General features: G+C 44.3%; 1 protein-coding gene across 4 annotated transcripts in view; it reads right to left on the reverse strand.

The window, feature by feature from the left end:
* Positions 1-18332, reverse strand: part of LRRC4B (leucine rich repeat containing 4B) — a 104692-nt gene that overhangs the window by 22906 nt on the left and 63454 nt on the right. Inside the window, exon 1 of one of the 4 annotated variants that reach the window (XM_069946964.1) lies at positions 16261-16832. The exons of 2 other annotated variants lie outside the window; for them this stretch is intronic. The gene's annotated coding sequence lies outside the window, so the exon portion shown is untranslated. Of the gene's footprint in view, positions 1-16077; positions 16232-16260; positions 16833-18332 lie in introns of those variants that run through there. One more of the 4 variants, XM_069946962.1, reaches the window with a different exon arrangement.

The raw sequence follows: 18332 nt of genomic DNA on the forward strand, positions 1-18332 counted from the left end.
TGTGTGTGTGTGTATAAGTATATGTTTGTATGTGTGTGTGTGTGTATATATGTGTGAGTGTATGTATATGTGTGTGTATACATAAATGTGCATGTATATGTATGTATGTGTGTATGTATATATGTGTGTGTGCGTGTGTATGTATGTGTGTGTGTATATATATATATATGTGTTTGAGTGTATGTATGTGTGTATATACATATATGTGCGTGTATATGTATGTGTGTGTGTGTGTGTGTGTGTGTGTGTGTGTGTGTGTGTGTGTCTTTTATGCAGGTACCGGGTCTGGGGTCTGAATGTTTTTCACTTTTCAGTCTGATCAGATTGGTTTTTTGGTTTGAGGTCTGAAGTTGAGGTTCATTTTTTTTGGAGTCTGGTTTTTGGTCTGGGGTCTAAATTAAAGGGGTATTCCATTCAAACATAACTTTTGATATGTTGCTGCCCATAGTCAGACTAATAATTCCTTCCATACTTATTATTAATTCCGTCCCCTTCCCCCAGTTCTCATCTGCTGCTTTCTGCTGAAGACACAAAAATCTGTGTGTGAGCTTTTCTCTCTGTCTCCCCCTCCTCCCCCTACCTTCTGAGATGGCTGATGTAAACAAGTCCCTGGCAAGCTGTATCTGCAATATTGTAGTTTCTAGTCACTGTATGGCGGTGTAATCCTGTCACAGTATGGGGGTGTTTTCGAGTCACTTTATGGCGGTGTTATCCAGTCACAGTATGGTGGTGTTATCCAGTCACTGTATGGCGGTGTAATCCTATCACAGAATGGTGGTGTTATCCAGTCACTGTATGGTGGTGTTATCCAGTCACAGTATGGTGGTGTTATCCAGTCACTATATGGCGGTGTAATCCTGTCACAGTATGGTGGTGTTATCCAGTCACAGTATGGTGGTGTTATCCAGTCACAGTATGGTGGTGTTATCCAGTCACAGTATGGGGGTGTTATCCAGTCACAGTATAGGGGTGTTATCCAGTCACAGTATGGTGGTGTTATCCAGTCACAGTATGGTGGTGTTATCCAGTCACTGTATGGTGGTGTTATCCAGTCACTATATGGCGGTGTAATCCTGTCACAGTATGGTGGTGTTATCCAGTCACAGTATGGTGGTGTTATCCAGTCACAGTATGGTGGTGTTATCCAGTCACTCTATGGTGGTGTTATCCAGTCACAGTATGGTGGTGTTATCCAGTCACTGTATGGGGGGGGGGGTGTTATCCAGTCCCAGTATGGTGGTGTTATTCAGTCACGGTATGGTGGTGTTATCCAGTCACAGTATGGGGGTGTTATCCAGTCACTGTATGGCGGTGTTATCCAGTCACAGTATGGGGGTGTTATCCAGTCACAGTATGGTGGTGTTATCAAGTCACAGTATGACGGTGTTATCCAGTCACAGTATGGTGGTGTTATCCAGTCACTGTATGGTGGTGTTATCCAGTCACAGTATGGTGGTGTTATCCAGTCACAGTATGGTGGTGTTATCCAGTCACTCTATGGTGGTGTTATCCAGTCACAGTATGGTGGTGTTATCCAGTCACTGTATGGGGGGGGGGGTGTTATCCAGTCCCAGTATGGTGGTGTTATTCAGTCACGGTATGGTGGTGTTATCCAGTCACAGTATGGGGGTGTTATCCAGTCACTGTATGGCGGTGTTATCCAGTCACAGTATGGGGGTGTTATCCAGTCACAGTATGGTGGTGTTATCAAGTCACAGTATGACGGTGTTATCCAGTCACAGTATGGTGGTGTTATCCAGTCACTGTATGGTGGTGTTATTCAGTCACTGTATGGTGGTGTTATCCAGTCAGTGTATGGGGTGTTATCCAGTCAGTGTATGGGGTGTTATCCAGTCACTGTACGGTGGTGTTATCCAGTCACAGTATGGTGGTGTTATCCTGTCATAGTATGGTGGTGTTATGCAGTCACTGAATGGTGGTGTTATCCAGTCAGTGTATGGGGTGTTATCCAGTCAGTGTATGGGGTGTTATCCAGTCACAGTATGGGGGTGTTATCCAGTCAGTGTATGGGGTGTTATCCAGTCAGTGTATGGGGTGTTATCCAGTCACTGTACGGTGGTGTTATCCAGTCACAGTATGGGGGTGTTATCCAGTCACTATATGGCGGTTTTATCCAGTCACAGTATGGTGGTGTTATCCTGTCATAGTATGGTGGTGTTATGCAGTCACTGAATGGTGGTGTTATCCAGTCAGTGTATGGGGTGTTATCCAGTCAGTGTATGGGGTGTTATCCAGTCACTGTATGGCGGTGTTATCCAGTCACAGCATGGTGGTGTTATCCAGTCACTGTACGGTGGTGTTATCCAGTCACAGTATGGGGGTGTTATCCAGTCACTATATGGTGGTGTTATCCAGTCACAGTATGGTGGTGTTATCCAGTCACAGTATGGTGGTGTTATCCAGTCACAGTATGGGGGTGTTATCCAGTCACGGTATGGAGGTGTTATCCAGTCACTGTATGGTGGTGTTATCCAGTCACAGTATGGCGGTGTTATCCAGTCACAGTATGGGGGATGTTATCCAGTCACTGTATGGTGGTGTTATCCAGTCACAGTATGGGGGTGTTATCCAGTCACAGTATGGATGTGTTATCCAGTCACAGTATGGTGGTGTTATCCAGTCACAGTATGGGGGATGTTATCCAGTCACTGTATGGGGGTGTTATCCAGTCACAGTATGGATGTGTTATCCAGTCACAGTATGGTGGTGTTATCCAGTCACAGTATGGAGGTGTTATCCAGTCACAGTATGAGGGTGTTATCCACTCTCTGTATGGTGGTGTTATCCAGTCACAGTATGGCGGTGTTATCCAGTCACAGTATGGGGGTGTTATCCAGTCACAGTATAGGGGTGTTATCCAGTCACTGTATGGTGGTGTAATCCTGTCACAGTATGGGGGTGTAATCCTGTCACTGTATGGTGGTGTTATCCAGTCACAGTATAGGGGTGTTATCCAGTCACAGTATGGTGGTGTTATCCTGTCACAGTATGGTGGTGTTATCCTGTCACAGTATGGTGGTGTAATCTTGTCACAGTATGGTGGTGTTATCCTGTCACAGTATGGTGGTGTTATCCAGTCACTGTATGGTGGTGTAATCCTGTCACAGTATGGTGGTGTAATCCTGTCACTGTATAGTGGTGTTATCCAGTCACAGTATGGTGGTGTTATCCAGTCACAGTATGGTGGTGTTATCCAGTCACGGTATGGAGGTGTAATCCTGTCACTGTATGGTGGTGTTATCCAGTCACAGTATGGGGGTGTTATCCAGTCACGGTATGGAGGTGTTATCCAGTCACTGTATGGTGGTGTTATCCAGTCACAGTATGGGGGTGTTATCCAGTCACAGTATGGTGGTGTTATCCAGTCACAGTATGGAGGTGTTATCCAGTCACAGTATGAGGGTGTTATCCACTCTCTGTATGGTGGTGTTATCCAGTCACAGTATGGCGGTGTTATCCAGTCACAGTATGGTGGTGTTATCCAGTCACAGTATAGGGGTGTTATCCAGTCACAGTATAGGGGTGTTATCTAGTCACAGTATGGTGGTGTTATCCAGTCACAGTATGGTGGTGTTATCCAGTCACAGTATGGTGGTGTAATCCTGTCACAGTATGGTGGTGTTATCCTGTCACAGTATGGTGGTGTAATCCTGTCACAGTATGGTGGTGTTATCCTGTCACAGTATGTTGGTGTTATCCAGTCACTGTATGGTGGTGTAATCCTGTCACAGTATGGTGGTGTAATCCTGTCACTGTATGGTGGTGTTATCCAGTCACAGTATAGGGGTGTTATCCAGTCACAGTATAGGGGTGTTATCCAGTCACAGTATGGAGGTGTTATCCAGTCACAGTATGGTGGTGTTATCCAGTCACAGTATGGTGGTGTTATCCAGTCACAGTATGGCGGTGTTATCCAGTCACAGTATGGTGGTGTTATCCAGTCATAGTATGGAGGTGTTATCCAGTCACAGTATGGTGGTGTTATCCAGTCACTGTATGGTGGTGTTATCCAGTCACAGTATGGTGGTGTTATCCAGTCACAGTATGGTGGTGTTATCCAGTCACAGTATGGTGGTGTTATCCAGTCACAGTATGGTGGTGTTATCCAGTCACTGTATGGTGGTGTTATCCAGTCACTGTATGGGGGTGTTATCCAGTCACTGTATGGGGGTGTTATCCAGTCACTGTATGGTGGTGTTATCCAGTCACAGTATGGTGGTGTTATCCAGTCACTGTATGGTGGTGTTATCCAGTCACTGTATGGGGGTGTTATCCAGTCACTGTATGGGGGTGTTATCCAGTCACTGTATGGTGGTGTTATCCAGTCACTGTATGGTGGTGTTATCCAGTCACAGTATGGTGGTGTTATCCAGTCACTGTATGGTGGTGTTATCCAGTCACTGTATGGCGGTGTTATCCAGTCACTGTATGGTGGTGTTATCCAGTCACAGTATGGTGGTGTTATCCAGTCACAGTATGGTGGTGTTATCCAGTCACTGTATGGGGGTGTTATCCAGTCACTGTATGGTGGTGTTATCCAGTCACAGTATGGAGGTGTTATCCAGTCACTGTATGGTGGTGTTATCCAGTCACTGTATGGTGGTGTTATCCAGTCACGGTATGGGGTGTTATCCAGTTACTATATGGTGTTGTTATGTAGTCGTGGTATGGTTGTATTATCCCCTTCCAGCATATCATGGTGTTAGTCATAGTGATGTGAAAGTGATCTGGCTGTAGTGACCATACTGAACTGACAACAGGTGACATAGTAGGAATAAGGTTTGTTGCTTGATGGGTATATAGTATATAACGTACAGTATCAGTGAATCGTCTGCCGCCATTGTCTCCAGATTTCATGTATACATTGCTGACACGTTTCTCGAGCTTCTGCATTGGCCATTATAGAAAAAGCTGCTGAGAAAGGTAAAATGTCCAAACCCCAATTATTTCCTGCGTCCGATAATGAGACATTCCTGCGGCCTGCAAAGCCGTATCCCAGGGTGATCAGAGCTTAGATACCCGGCACCCAGCACCTCACAGACACCTTCTTCATGTCTCTCTCCAATAAACCATCTTTAGTCTTGACACTATTAAGAAGCATTGTGCTCTGCGCTGTGTCGCTGTGGACGTTCACAGGGTTAGTGGTGTAGCTTTAGGTCACAGGAGAGATCTAAAGAGAAATGGAAAGACCCTGCATTACGTCCCTGCATTGGGGCTCAATCGTATTGGAAGGAGGTGGTCCTTAGACCTGATAACTTAATGGACAATTGTTATTGTAAAAAACATTTGAACAGGAAGCTGGTTAAAGGGGTAGTGCAGCAAAAAAAATGTATTTCTATTTAAAAATCTCCGATCTTCCAGTACTCATCAGCTGCTTTATGTTCTGCAGGAAGTCTGGAGATAGGTTTTCTATGGGGATTCTTGACCAGGACAAGGGGGGCAGCAGAGAGCACTGTGCCAGACTCGAGAGGATACAACACTTCCTGCAGGACATACAGCAGCTGATAAGTACTGGAAGACTTGAGATTGTTTAATAGAAATAAATTACAAATCTCTGGTACTTTCTGACATAAGTTGATTTTAAAGATTTTTTCCCCTACTTACCTACCCCTTTAAGACCTCCATACACATTAGACATATGGTGACCGAATGCACCTACTTTGGTGGCAATGGCCGACTATCTATTATGTGCAGTGATCTCAGTATCAGTTGGGGGAGAGAGGGATTAGATGTGTTAATTTTTAACTTTTCATTCCTTTTCTCAGAGAGTTAAGCGGTCGCTTTAGGTGCCTGGCAGCGGCTTATCTCTTCTATATTCAGAGCACTCAGCTTCCCATTCATATGTTAGATGGCCCTGGGTGAGATAGCTGTTGGTTGAACCTATGTATGTGGTCAGCATTAGAGATAAGCAAACCTCAAGCGCGTTCGGCTCAGTCCCAACCCAAGCGTACGGCATTTGATGGGGTATAAACGCTAGCTAAACAGTTTTTTTTTTACAGTTTCTTTTTATAGACTTTGTTGCATGTAAGTGGTTCTGGTTATTACATTAGGTTTATATCTAGCCATTTTTCGGGTTAGGCTTCATTCACATCTGTGTATCTACATCAGTATTTTGTATTAGCATTGGAAGTCAAAACCAGAATTGGAACCTTAATATAGAATAAGATACAATCTTTTATATTTTGTGTTACAAAAAGTGCAAATGAAAATGAGGTCTGATTGGACTGTTAATTAGAGGTAGGTTGAGGACTGTTCAATGAGTTTAAGGTTAGAACTATCAGCTAGGTTCAGGACTGTTCAGTGGGGTGAAGGTGAGTACTTTTAGTTAGGTTGAGGACTGTTCATTGGGGTGAAGGTGAGTACTATTAGTTAGGTTGAGGACTGTTCAGTGGGGTGAAGGTGAGTACTATTAGTTAGGTTGAGGACTGTTCATTGGGGTGAAGGTGAGTACTATTAGTTGGGTTGAGGACTGTTCAATGAGGTTAAGATTACAACTATCAGTTAGGTTGAGGGCTGTTCATTGGGGTGGAGGTGAGTACTATTAGTTTGGTTGAGGACTGTTCATTGGGGTGAAGGTGAGTACTATTAGTTAGGTTGAGGACTGTTTATTGAGGTGGAGGTGAGTACTATTAGTTTGGTTGAGGACTGTTCATTGGGGTAAAGGTGAGTACTATTAGTTAGGTTGAGTACTGTTCATTGAGGTTAAGGTTAGAACTATCTGTCAAGTTGAGGACTGTTCATTGGGGTCAAGGTGAGTACTATTAGGTTCAAGACTGTTCATTGGGGCGAAGGTAAGTACTATTAGTTGGGTTGAGGACTGTTCATTGAGGTTAAGGTTAGAACTATCTGTTAAGTTGAGGACTGTTCATTGGGGTGAAGGTGAGCATTGTTAGTTAGGTTGAGGACTGTTCATTGGGGTGAAGGTAAGTACTATTAGTTGGATTGAGGACTGTTTAATGAGGTTAAGATTAGAACTATCAGTTAGGTTGAGGACTGTTCATTGGGGTGGAGGTGAGTACTATTAGTTTGGTTGAGGACTGTTCATTGAGGTTAAGGTTAGAACTATCTGTTAAGTTGAGGGCTGTTTCTTTGGGTTAAGGTGAGTACTATCAGTTAGGTTGAGCACTGTTCATTGGGGTTAAGGTGACTACTATTAATTTGCCTTAGGACTGTTCATTGGGGTGAAGATAAGTACTATAAGTTTGGCTTAGGACTGTTCATTGGGGTGAAGGTGAGTACTATCAGTTTGGCTTAGGACTGTTCATTGGGGTTAAGGATTGTACTGTGTCAGGGTTAGAATTGTTCATTGGGGTTAAGGTAAGTACTATCATTTAAGGTTAGGATTGTTCATTGAGGTTATGGTGAGTACTATCAGTTTGGCGTAGGACTGTTCATTGAGGTTAAAGTATAAGTCTCACAAAACAAAAAAAGTCAGACAGGCAGGGGGGTGTGGGAAAGTAATAAACAAAGTAAATGTACCTATCCTCGAGCCCCATTGTGCTGCTTCTGGGTCCAGCTAACAGCCACTGGTGTTCTGCAGCTCTTCTAGCTGCAATGTCATGTACCTAGCTGAGTGATTGCCTGCTCAGCCAATCAGTGATTAGGGTGGGACACAGCCCCAATCAGTGACTGGCTGAGTGGGCAATCGCTCAGCTGGGCCATGACATTGTAGCTGGAAGTACCGGGTGCATGGTGTACATTGATTCCAGCAGAAGATGGCGGCCAACATTCGTCAGCGGGATCCGGGAGTGGCGCTACTGGGGCACAGGGAGGGGTGAGTTTACTTGTTTATTATTTTCTTGCACCCCCTGTCTGCCATTTTATATTTTCATGGGACTTCCTCTTAAAGGTGAGTACTATCACCTTAGGAACTGTTTATTGGGGTTAAGGTGAGTACTATCACTTAGGCTTAGGACTGTTCATTGGAATTAAGTTGAGTACAAACAGCTCAGGTTAGGATTGTCAGTTGGGGTTAAGGTGAGTACTTTTAAGCTTAGCATGGTCCATTGGTTTTAATGTGAGTACTATCCTTTAGGCTTAGGATTGTTCATTGGGGTTAAGGTGAGCACTATCAGTAACAGAATTGTTAATTGGGGTTAAGGTAAGTACTATCAATTACGGTTTGGATTGTGTATTGGGGTAAAGATGAGTACTATCATAGAGTTAGGAAGGTTCATTGGGGTTCAGGTTAGTACTAATAATTAGGTTCTTCAGTTTATAGAGCCTAACATGATTAATGGATAGGTCATCAGTTGATGATCTGCAGGGTGCGACACCCCCACCAGCTATTCGGTACCCACACTACACAGTGAACGGAACCAGAACCAGTAGACTCCATAGGGGAGATTTATCAAACATGGTGTAAAGTGAAACTGGCTCAGTTGCCCCTAGCAACCAATCAGATTCCACCTTTCATTTTCCAAAGAGTCTGTGAGGAATGAAAGGTGGAATCTGATTGGTTGCTAGGGGCGACTGAGCACGTTTCACTTTACACCATGTTTGATAAATCTCCCTCCATATGTTCATATTAGTCTAGAAAACACCTTTAACCCTTTGCAGCTTGGAATTCGGGATAAAAGTCGTCACCTATGACGAGAAATTTTTTTTCTAATTCGTTCTCTCTGTCCTGGATCGGTTGGTTACAAACTTTATCCATTTGTCGTAGATGGTTTTTTTTTTAGATCCTAATGATGTTTGTTGTCCCGGTGCCCCAGTGTTACTTCAGCTTTGCTTTATAGATTGACTGTAAACGCTGTATGACGCCTCTACGTATGGAGGATACCCGGGGTGTATTGGAGTCCTAGTTACTGGTGGCCATTGAGTTCCTACAAAGAGAATGATAATCAGATCTCTTTTTATCCATCTCCGCCCCCATATGTGTCGCTGTGGTGGGCTGCTCAATATAAACATTGTCATGATTAGAAGACGCCATTGGTTTCCATACAGGGACTCTCTGTGTCATTTTCTTAGTATAAAGGGTTCTGGTTGCTATGGTTACTAGGACATCCTGCTATATTTGTATACCGGGATAAGAAGTGACTCAAATTAGTGACTAGAAACGCGGACTCCGTCCCAGTGTTTGGTTTAGATAGAAAACTGTGAACATTCAATGATGAAAAGATCAAAGGAATGACCACCGACCAATACCAGGGAAAACCGAGAACTATGGAAATCCTCATAGATCTAATGGTGGTGTTGTATATATCAGTGCGGTTCAGTATAATCAGCTCAGACCACAGGAGAGGGACGTCTACGCCAATGGATAACTATAATAAATTCCACAAAGTGCTATGGGATGAAACGTGGTCAGACCACAATGGTGGGGAGCGAAGAGTCAAGATGTCATCTCGCCTTTATATGCGAATCAGTTACCATGCTAATTTAACCACGTAAAAATAATAGCGCTGGCTGCGACCGCTACAGCAATTACTGTGTGTGCGATCTGTAAAGAAGAGTCGCTACCAACAGAGGCCAAGCCGAAGCCAGAAGTATGGATCCCAACTATACTGCGGAACTGAGATGTACCATAGATAGAAAGAGATGGGAACCCGTTCACCAATTAAATGGGTTTATATCTATACTTATTGCATTCGTTATTACGATTGGGGTTCGATAGAGTCCAGATTTGAAACGTGTTGTCTAATTCAGCAGTACTCTTGTGATCCCTACTTCTGTATCCAGATAGGTAGTAGAAAGGACCCGGAACTCACTAAGTAGTTCTGCTAATTTATTATAGTGCAGTAGACAGCAGGTACAGTAAGGACGCGTTTCGGCTAAGCATGGCCTTCATCGGCTTAGAAGCTCCTTAAACTGATGAAGGCCATGCTTGACCGAAACGCGTCCTTTTCTGTACCTGATGTCTACTGCACTATAATAAATTAGCAGAACTACTTGTTGAGTGCCGTGTCCTTTCTACTACCTATCTGGATTACCACTACCTTGGGCACTACCACTGATGGAACCGCCATCCTCCCCACATCTACCCATAATCCGGCAGTTCTTCATTTTATATACTGTATATACAAATAGCTAGACTCTGAATCCATGGGGTCCTGCCTGACTCTTAACTAAAAATCCCATTATTTGTCCACTTATTTGTCAATTTCCTTTAACTGCAGGGACACAAGCGCACATCCAATTTCCTTAGGCATCAGGGTTGGACTGTCAAACCCAAACACGTTATTCATAGTCATTCATACGACTACACTTTGTAAACTAAAGCTAAACTATGTACCAACTATAGGGGGGGAAACTTTTCACAGAGGTCAGTTCAGCCGGTCTCCAGAAAAGTTTACTCCAGATACTTGAATTTGTAATTAAACAGACTGCACAAAAGTGACACGTAATCCTCTAAAGGGAAACTATCAGCAGGTCGGAGCAGTTCTTGGTAGCCACTTTCCTCCTCTCCCCTTCTCTTTTGACCCTTGTCCTGCTGTATTCATTAAAATCACTTCTTGGAGCACTGGTGGCTTTCCTCGCCCCCCCCCCCGCCACCCCTCCAAGCACCATTCGGCGCACCCGCTACTTCCGATGCTCACACCTACTTATGCACATTCATAAGCAAGCATGCTGGAATATTCATTAAGAGACGTGAGCATCTGAGCCGGCGGGTGGGCCGAATGGTGCATAATTTTATGGGATTTAATTTCACGAAAATGGTCGCATTTAGAAGGGTCAAAAGAGTGGTGGTGGTAGGAGGAGATAAGCGGCTACTGGGAACCTGCTGATTGTTTTCCTCTGCTTTTTTGCAACATTCAGTGCGACACAAATAAACTGACTCAAATTTGCAATTAACAAACTGGAAAGGCGATACAAAACTCCCGATGCACGGCTTTTTCACAATAATAAGTGTACCACAAATAAAAAAAACTGCGACACTCCAGTTTGTAATGAAACAGACTGTGTGAGAGTCAGCCACTGCTTTTTCACAACAATTACTGCACCACAAATATAGAAAATGGGCACATGAATCTGCAGTGAGACTGTGCACAGGTAATCTAAAACCCTCTATATACTCCTTTTTCACTAAAATTAGCTTACTACTAGTGGCATACACCGATTTGCAATTAAACTTCACTGTGCAAGAGTGACACATAACTCTCTGCATTGCTTTTTGCAACAATTGTGTACCAGAAATAAAAAAAAAAAAACTGGCACACAGCTTGTAATGAAACCGATTTTGCACTGACAGAACAGATGCAGAACCCTCTCTGCAGTGCCGCTTCAATTATAATTATTGTGTTTGTTTGTGTGGTCCTCCTCCTATCGGTGTTGATCACTGATCACTGTCCCCTACAGAGATCTTCTCCTAACACCTGCTTTCGCTAAAATGGCCGTTGAAGCTATTAAGCATATGCTTTTATATCACCCTTATACTGCCTCTCGATTAGCTGGGCAGCTCTTTTTGAGGATTTATGGGCTACCCTGAGGTCATCTGATCCTTCTCCCACCACTTTTCTGCCATCAGTATTTTACCAGATTTGACTGAAACAAACCACTTGGGGTCCGACTTTGCATTGGACTAAACTTTTTGGGTTTAACCGGTTACCTTAGCTCATCTCTTGTACCAACTACTAATAAGTTCATGAAACAAGTATATAAGTAAAGGCCACATGACCATGGGTCCCGTCAAGTCAGTACTTTCTCTGTAGAAGTTGTACTGAGCATAAGAAGTCCAGTCAATTCATCAAGGACCTGCCATGATCTAGCTTGATTACGACTACAGGGCACAGTCGTAGGTAACAGATGTTTACAGAGTACAACAACACGTGGGGTTAGAGTTACTAATCTGGTATAATACTTGGACAGCATCTGGATCCAAGCTTCAGTGCGGGCACAAGCAGATCCTAACACTATTGGCAAGTGTGGTGGCACCTAGTGATGCACTATGATGTTAGGAAGTGATAAGTTAATAAAAGTGCCAAGTTTGCCAAGTTTGGCGCCAGTCGCATAACTCGTATAGTGCCCGCTGAGGGTGCACGTACCATGTAGATCCAAGTGCAGCCCACCAGGAGATGCTTTGGGCAGGCAGAGGGAAAGGGAAGCGTAATTGGGCAGCAAGGTTGGTGGACCTAGGTCTGAGATGAGGAGACCTGGAGAGTAAGAGAGGTGTCAATTATCTGGAAAACCTTGAGAGCCATTTCCATGTTCTTGTTGGCCATAAGCAAACTAGCCCCTAGTAGAAAAGACCAGTGGACAGTGAGAGGATTGGCTGCTCTGATGCCTATTGTGAGGCCTGTCTAACCAACTCTGACAAAGTAAGTGGACTGGTGGGCTTAAGAGGATAAGTGTCAAGCCAAGTGTGTAAGTGGAGAACAGTGCAAGTGCTGGAGAGATAGGGCTTCTCCTGTGTAACAAGACAATGAGTAATGAGCCTCCTCCTGTGCGACAGACTGGAAGATAAGAACTCACTTGATTCTGCAACCATCAAGTATTGTGTGTGTGTGTGTGTGTGTGAAACCGCTCTTACTTTGTTCACCGATAGAAATTAAACACACTGGCTCCTTTAAAGGGAAGCGGTCACATGGAACATGCAATATGATCTCTCAGCCTCATGTTATAGAGGAGGTGGAGCTGAGCAGATCGATATATAATTATGTGGGATAAGATTCAATAGGACTTGTAATTAGTGTTGAGCGAATATGCCCAACTGTTCGGGTTCGGCAGCGATCTCCGAACCTGAATGCTCGGCATTTGACTCCTGGCGGCTGTAGACGTTGGAGGCTGCCCTAGAGCTTCCAGCAAACCATGGATACAGCCTATGGCATATATCTTTATCCATTCTTCAAGGACTCTCTACAGCGACATCCAACTTTTACAGGTACCGGGAGTCAAATGCCGAGCGTTCAGATTCGGAGAACGTTGCCAAACCCAAACAGTTTGGCAAACTCGCTTAACACTACTTGTAATGTATGTATCTGTATTCTTCTGCTCATTCTGGGTTTAGGAGTCTAGCGGGTGATTCTGATCAGTAACTAAAAGCTGTCAATCATTGAATAGGGCCGCCCACCGGACTTCTCGCCCTGGAACGAGCAGAAGTTTACCTAAATAAATGACTATTTTTTATTTTAAATAAATATTTTCCCACAAAACTATATATCAATCTGCTCAGCTCCTCCTGCTCCATAACATGGCGCCATTCCTGTAGACAAACAACCTGTTCATAGTGAGAGGTTCTTTAGAAAGACACAATGCCATTGGATGTGAGCATTGTGAGCCACTTGGTGGTGTGTGCCTAGAGTATTGTCAGACGTTTGTGTCCATGGGTAGTTGGACAACCAAAAAGGTTGGGGCAGCATCCATACAAAGTAACTTGTGCGACCCAATTGGTGGAGTATAAGCGGGGCCCGCCATGGCAGGGGGTAACACCTCAGGCCCGCAGCAGCATGGTAGGATTGAAGAAGACCATACAATTTGTCTTGTCTGTAGTGCATTATATACTTAGGTCCCGGGCTCAAGTGCAAGGAGCCTAGAAGCAGGAATAACACCCGATACTAGAAGAGCAGTCACACTATCTAAGATTCTCATTGAAACTCTGTAAAGGATGCAGAACTTCTGAACAAGGCCTTACTGTTCTTGGTTTGCTCAGACCAATCTCTATATGAACACAGGTGTGACTACCTGGAACTCATAGCAAGAAAGACCCAGTAACGCCAATGTTATGCATGGTAGTGCAGGCTGCCTTCACTATGCACTGCCCATACAATAGTGAATGCCGTACTGCAGGGTCCACCAACATCCACATGGAAGAGCACATGGAATTGTGCCAGCCACATAGCACAGGATGGCAGAATAACCACATAGCAGAGTGCTAGAGCATTGCTCATACATGAGCACCAAACGCAGATAGAACATGGGGCCAGAAACACAAATACATGGAGGGAACATGATAATAGTGAGTAGGGAACAGGGATGGCAATATAATATAAAAGTGAATAGTGAGAGGGGGTATTATAATAGTGAATAGTGCGAGGATATAACATTAGTGAATAGTGCGACGGGGTATAATTTTAGTTAATAGTGAGGAGGATATAATAAAAGGGGATAGCAAAGAGGCAATAATAATAATAATAATAATAATAATAAATAGTGAAGGATATAATGAAAGTAAATGGATATAATAAATAAGTAATGGGGATATAATAAATGTGAAGTAAATATAATTTTAGAGGATAGTGAGGACTATAATAGTAGTGAATAGTTAAGAGGGTTGTTCAAAGAATATACTAACAGTGAAGTGAATATAATAGTGAAAGGGAATAGTGAAGACTGAAGAGGAAATCCTTCTGGTGAATAATAAAGAGGATATACTAGTAGAAATTGTGAGGAGGGGATATTATTTATATAAAGTGATCAGGATATAACAGTACTGAATAGTGAAGGGGTTATTATAATAGTGAAGAAGATGTAATAGGAATGAAGAGGATATATTATTAATAGATAGTGTAGAGGATATACTAAAAGTGAAAAGGCTGTGAGAACAGTGAAGAGGACATAATAAAAGTAAGTAGTGTAGAGGCTATAGTAATAGTGAAGAGGATGTACTAATAGTGAATAAGGAAGAGTATAATAATAGTGAAAAGTGAAGAGGCTATAGTAATAGTGACTAGCTAAGAGTGGGTGTGTAATCTTGGTGAATAGTGAAGAGGATATAATAGTTAATAGTGAATAGTGACATATTATTTATTGACTGTGGTAAGGCTATAGTGAAGAATTTATAAAAGTGACTAGCTAAGAGCATATAACAATAGTGAAAAATGAAGATACCATAATTAAAGTGAATAAAAGTATAGAATATTGGTAATTATAGTGAAAAGGGTGTAATATTAGTGAATAGTAAAGAGTATGATATCTTAGTGAAGTGTGAAGAGGATGTAATATTGGTGAATTGTATAATAGTGAATTGTGAAAAGCATGTGATATTAGTGAACAGTGGAGAGGATTGAATATTAATAGATAGTAAAGAGGATATAATATTAGTGAATATTGAAGCGGATTTATTATTAATGGACAGTAAAGAGGATGTAATATCTGCAGCCCAATCCATCAGGGTTGTGACTGTATATTTGGGTGGACACTGCTCCGGATCTCCTAATGTTAGGGGGAATAGTGAAGATAAGTTGATTGTAATGTAATAATAGTATAATAGAGCGGGGTGAGCACGCGGACAAGCCCCGGGCCTGCCTTTTCTGTAATGGCCATACAATGAATGGCCTGTGCTATAATCACGTCTGGGGACAGTAATGGAGGATACTTGCACCAGGCTCATCCTGTCTCTCTCTCTGAGGTTATTGCAGCAAAGAGATGAGGCTTGGGCCTGGCCATTAGTGGAGCTGCAGCGTGAAGCCTGGTGTGTACAGCGGCCACAACCGTGTCACCATATCAATAATCTCCTATCTCCATCCAAACCAATGTGGTTAATGTAAAGCAGAATCCGGGGTGCCAGGCTGCAGGAGAGGACGATCTGCTGGGATGTGTTAATGGAGAATGAAGATGCAGCGTGGGAGGGACGGAGGGAGGGAGGGAGCCAGAAGCGCTGAGCCCATGGCAGCTGCACTGCTTCTTCTCCTGGAGAGTAAAGGTTATTGCAGCTGTGTGAGCAGGAGTCACATGTGAATGCAGCGCAGATGATGGTGACCTAATTGGCAATGTGCAGGTTAATGCAGCGCAGGGACGGCCTGCACGCCGCCACTGCACAAGGGGTTAATGGGGATGACACAATCATGAGGTCCAGGGACGATGCAGTGATCAGGATCAGGATAACACTTCTATCCGGCATAAAGGTGCAACTACAAGTGCACCAGGGCGCAGTCTGGCCACAAGGGCCGGGGGTGGCAATGCAGGAGAGGACTGTGACAAATGACTGCATGTGATGTGAATGAATGAGTAAAGTGAGGACTGGCATCACTACTGAGACCATCACCCCCATCCTCCACAGCCTCCATGGAATGCAGCAGAATCAGGCAGCAGAGCAATGAATACAAACAGGAGAAACTTGTCCCCATCGCCCCCTTGTCTGTTCTCTCCACTGGAACCATTTCTATGGTTACCACTCACCCATCTCCAGGTCTGGCTCACATCCTTTGAAATGCTCCTCTCGCCTCCTCCTCCACCTCCTCCCTCCTGCATCTCCGAGGGGATTTAATCACGACCAAAACTCCCCCCCACCAACCACCAACACCACCTTCAGCTCCAGAAAAAAAGAATTCTGTAAAAATTAAAAAAGAAAAAAAAAAATACTCAGGCTGAAGATGAATGTCGGAGGAGGCAATGTGCGTCTTGTCCGTAATTCCTCAGCAGGAATAATGCCGCAGATGTGGAGGCACAAATCTCTTCTCAGCAGCTGCAGGGCCCATGGCAGATAGATGCAGATCCCCCGGCGACCGCTGAGCTCTGCGCCCCTCTGGAGGCAAATGGGCTGGGGGTGAGAAGATGTCCCATGCTCTGCATCCTAACAAGGTGAAGAAGATGTCTCTGGCTGGTGGTAGATTGGTCTGTTGTCCTGCTGCCCTGCAAGCTGCAGGCGATTCTCCCCCCACTCCGGACTCCCAGTCGCTGTGTGTATATGTGCTGCTTCCAGCCCACCCCCCTGGCAGCTCTGTTTTCCGAGTGAAATAATTTCTCCTTTGTGATGTAATTATGGTTTCTAGTCACACAGCAGTGCAGGGAACCTCTCACAGTTCGCCTTCCCCTCCATCCTTCTCGCTGCCTCTGTCCTCTTGTTTTTCTCTCAGAGCCATTTGTCTGTGCAGCTGCACTCGGATTCCATCTTGTTGGAGAAGCACATCATTCCCAACCCTGTCCTGCCCCCACCGACATTTACTTAGTACAAATGAATAGAGGATGCTTGCCGCTTCTTGCCCCCCGCCACACTAGATGTAATCTTCCAATCTCCTCCTCAGAATCCTAACAGGGAGGTCTGATGGCTGTCTTCTCTATCCGCAGGACACCCCCGATAGCTTTCAGAAAAGGCCCCGGGGACCGTAAAACGCCACCTTACCCTCAGATGTGCGGAGAGAGCACCTTGATTCCCCCCCCCCCTTCCGTGCACTTCAGTGAACAAATGAAATCCAATTATCTAATTAGCGGTCTCCGGTCGGCGCAAATCTGATTGGTTGTAACGTTACGATTCACGAAGATGAGGAGCAGAACTAGGCTGCGAGAGGAAAAAAGGGATCAGATCCCTCTCTGTGGTACAGACCTCGTTCCTCCTACCGGGGAGGCGGAGGCTGATGCAAGAGATGACATGTTTAGTGGGAGATCTATACATGGAAAGACAGGGAAAAGCGGTGGTCATGGAGGATGCTGGGGATGACGCAAAGCCAAAAGGAAGCCACTTCATACAATACACATGGGCCTGCACCCACTCCCTCTCTCTCTGATCTGGTTAAGGATTTAGGAAACTAATTCTGCACAATATCACTCCATGGGATCCAAGAGCTCAAAAGGCGACATTTACATAACAATCAGTGGCTGTCCACAATAGGTAGCCACACACAGAAGACAGCTGTCGGACGACAGATGTCTCTCCAGATTTCCCTATACATATGAACATTTGTTTAGCCGACAGCAACCTTCTCAGATCCCTCATACACATGAACACTCAGCTGGACCTACAGCTATCTTCTCCAATCCCACATACACATGAACACTCAGCTGGACCTACAGTTATCTTCTCCAATCCCACATACACATGAACACTCAGCTGGACCTACAGCTATCTTCTCCAATCCCACATACACATGAACGGACATCTGGACCTACAGCTATCTTCTCTAATCCCACATACACATGAACACTCAGCTGGACCTACAGCTATCTTCTACAATCCCACATACACATGAACACTCAGCTGGACCTACAGCTATCTTCTCTAATCCCTCATACACATGAACAGACATCTGGACCTACAGCTATCTTCTCCAATCCCACATACACATGAACAGACATTTGGACCTACAGCTATCTTCTCGGATCCTTCATATACATGAACACCTGGCAAGACCTACAGCTATCTTCACAGATCCCTCATACCCATAAACACTCGGCAGGACCTACAGCTATCTTCTCCAATCCCTCATACACATAAACATCCAACAAGACCTACAGCTATCTTTTCCAATCCCTCATACACATGAACACTCGGCAGGACCTACAGCAATCTTCTCCAATCCCTCATACACATGAACACTCAAGTGGACCTATAGCTATACATGAACACTTGTCGGGACTTACAGCTATCTTCTCCAATCCCTCATATACATGAACACTTGTCGGGACTTACAGCTATCTTCTCCAATCCCTCAAAGATA

The sequence above is a fragment of the Dendropsophus ebraccatus genome, chromosome 12 (assembly GCF_027789765.1).
Source record: "Dendropsophus ebraccatus isolate aDenEbr1 chromosome 12, aDenEbr1.pat, whole genome shotgun sequence".
NCBI lineage: Eukaryota > Metazoa > Chordata > Amphibia > Anura > Hylidae > Dendropsophus > Dendropsophus ebraccatus.